Raw genomic sequence first — 3,655 nt, 5'->3', positions numbered from 1 at the left:
CTTTTTCTTGAGATAGGATCTCACTCTGTCACCCAGGCTGGAGTGCAGTGGTGTGATCACAGTTCACTGTAAGCTCAACCTACAGGGCTCAGGTAATCCTCTCACCTCAGCCTCTGCTGGGACCACAGACATGTACCATCCAGAAAGATGGGTGGGGCTGGGGTGTGATGAGGGAGCCTGGGTCCCGAGGCTGCTTAAATTCTAAGTGATAATGACTTGGTTTTCTGTGAGATGCTGAACCCTCATCACACCTTACCATGGCTGGAGTACATGAGATATTTCTGTTTCTAACAGCCGAAAGACTCAATTTTGTGTTTTCCAAAAATCTGAAATTTTAACAATGGTGACAGAGAGGGGCTGCACATGGAGTGGGGTTTAGTTCTAAAATCTGCAGTCACCTACATGGTAAAAATTCCACATCAATAAACTTGCCGTTAAATACACTACTGAGAAAGTCCAACACAGGCAGACTTCCCTCTAGCATCACAATAAACCAGGGTCCCTTCAGGGATGAGCCACGTTGTGTGAAAAAGTTTCCATCTTTAACAGTCAAATTGCACTTGGTCTGACTAAATGATACCACCAGCTAAGATCAACTATACATGCTAGGGTACATTTTGCTAGGTATATGTGTTGGTGTGTTGGGATTGGGGCCTGAAAAAACAGGAGGTGAATCTGAAATGTGGGAGACCAGTTGACTTTCTGTAGCTGGTTGTGCTGGTGACCATCAACTTGAGTCTGTGTGTAGTTCTTGGTTTTAAGTGCATCGTTTGAATTCTTTCTAGCAGTCTTCTCATGTGATAATTTTTTTTGTTGTTGTTAAAGAAAAGCTGTTTGTCGACAGACCAGCTGTTTGGAACATATGGTAGATCTTGAGAAACATTAAGAAACCAGAAATAAGTATCTTACAGCTTTCCAAAAAAGTGTGCTTCAAATCACCATATGGGAAAGTGAAGCTGGAAGCACCTCAAGCATTCTCCTGTTGAGAATGATGAGAAATGCTTGGCAAAATGCAGGCATTATTTGAAGCTATCCAAGAGATACTGAACATTAAGAATAAGAAGAGGAGGAGGCCATTTTGGAGGAGGAAGGGGATGGGGCTAGGAAATGCCTAGAGTTTTGATGGAGACATGGAGAGTCTCACGTGCAGCTGATTTTCCCCTCAGAATATGTGTGTGTTTAAATATATATATTTAATTCTGGAGCAGCACAGGGTAGGATGTTGAAAATCTGGAGGAAAAGCAGCATGGAGTTTTGACAGCCTTGAAAAGCAGGGAATGGCTTTAGGACCTGCTTGGAAAGGGGATCCCAAAACAAAACAGAATTTCAGTTGAAAGCCTGTAGGACCAAGCTGCAGGACTGGCGGATGAACTGAAGGTAGATGAAGGCTGCAACCCAGACTGAGGGGGCAGAGTCACTGGGACAAGGTGAACAGCCACCACTGTCTGCCTGCATGAGGGTAACATCATCTCAAGCCTTGATGGTCCTTTATATGCAAAGATTAATAGACACACCGGAAGATACCATCAGATTACTGAAAAACAAAAGAAAACAGACGATAGAAATAAACCCACGGGTGATCAAGATATTTGAGTCAGTGAACAAGGTATAAGGTTTTTGTTTTTTGTTTTTTGTTTTTGTTTTTGTTTTTTGTTTTTTTTTTGAGACAGAGTCTCGTTCTGTCACCCAGGCTGGAGTGTGGTGGTGCAATCTCAGTTCACTGCAACCTCTGCCTCCCAGGTTCAAGTGATTCTCCCACCTCAGCCTCCTGAGTAGGTGGGATTACAGGTGCATGCCACCACTCCCAGCTAATTTTTGTACTTTTAGTAGAGACAGAGTTTTGTCATGTTGGTGAGGCTGGTCTTGCTGACCTCAAGTGATCTGCCTGCCTTGGTCTCCCAAAGTGCTGGAATTGCAGGTATGAGCCACCATGCCCAGCCAACAAGGGTTTTAAAATAATTATGATTCAATAAGTCCAAGGCATTTAGGGAAACAGATGGAGAAAAGAGTTAAAAAAATGAAGTATCAATTGAACAGTCTAGAATAGAAAAATATAGTATCTAAAATTAATAACCCATTAAATTGACTAAGTCACAGAGTAGTCACAGCAAAACAACAGCTTTTATGAATTAGAAAGGAGGTCAATAGAAAAAATATAACACTAAAACATCAGGATAAAAATATATAGAACAGACAGACTGCCTTCTCAAGTGGGTCCCTGACCCCTGAGTAGCCTAACTGGGAGGCACCCCTCAGTAGGGGCAGACTGGCATCCCACATGGCTGGGTACCCCTCTGAGATGAAGCTTCCAGAGGAATGATCAGGCAGCAACATTTACTGTTCAGCAATATTTGCTGTTCTACAGCCTTCATTGCTGATACCCAGGCAAACAGGGTCTGGAGTGGACCTCCAGCAAACTCCAACAGACCTGCAGCTGACGGTCCTGACTGTCAGAAGGAAAACTAACAAACAGAAAGGACATCCATGCCAAAACCCCATCTGTACGTCACCATCATCAAAGACCAAAGGTAGGCAAAACCACAAAGATGGGGAAAAAACAGAGCAGAAAAACTGAAAATTCTAAAAATCAGAGTGCCACTTCCCCTCCGAAGGAACGCAGCTCCTTGCCAGCAGTGGAACAAAGCTGGATGGAGAATGACTTTGATGAGTTGAAAGAAGAAGGCTTCAGATGATCAAACTTCTCTGAGCTAAAGGAGGAAGTTCGAACCATCGCAAAGAAGCTAAAAACCTTGAAAAAAGATTAGATGAATGCCTAACTAGAATAACCAGTATAGAGAAGTCCTTAAAGGACCTGATGGAGCTGAAAACCATGGCACAAGAACTATGTGACGAATGCACAAGCTTCAGTAGCCAATTCAATCAACTGGAAAAAAGGGTATCAGTGATTGAAGATCAAATGAATGAAATGAAGCAAGAGGAGAAGTTTAGAGAAAAAAGAGTATAAAGAAATGAACAAAGCCTCCAAGAAATATGGGACCATGTGAAAAGGCCAAATCTACGTCTGATTGGTGTACCTGAAAGTGATGGGGAGAATGGAACCAAGTTGTAAAACATTCTGCAGGATGTTATGCAGGATAACTTCCCCAATCTAGCAAGGCAGGCCAACATTCAAATTCAGGAAATACAGAGAACACCACAAAGATACTCCTCGAGAAGAGCAACTCCAAGACACACAATAGTCAGATTTACCAAAGTTGAAATGAAGGAAAAAATGTTAAGGGCAGTCAGAGAGAAAGGTCAGGTTACCCCAAAGGGAAGCCCATCAGACTAACAGCAGATCTCAGCAGAAACTCTAGAAGCCAGAAGAGAGTGGGGGCCAATATTCAACATTCTTAAAGAAAAGAATTTTTCAACCCAGAATTTCATATCCAGCCAAACTAAGCTTCATAAGTGAAGGAGAAATAAAATCCTTTACAGACAAGCAAATGCTGGATGGTTTTGATACCACCAGGCCTGCCCTACAAGAGCTCCTGAAGGAAGCACTAAACATAGAAAAGAACAACCAGTACTAGCCACTGCAAAAAGTGCCAAATTGTAAAGACCGTCGATGCTAGGAAGAAACTGCATGAACTAACAAGCAAAATAACCAGCTAACATCATAATGACAGGATCAAATTCACACATAACAATATTA

The sequence above is a fragment of the Mandrillus leucophaeus genome, unplaced genomic scaffold (genome assembly GCF_000951045.1).
Source record: "Mandrillus leucophaeus isolate KB7577 unplaced genomic scaffold, Mleu.le_1.0 Scaffold575, whole genome shotgun sequence".
NCBI lineage: Eukaryota > Metazoa > Chordata > Mammalia > Primates > Cercopithecidae > Mandrillus > Mandrillus leucophaeus.
Note: the sequence above shows the minus strand (reverse complement) of the source record.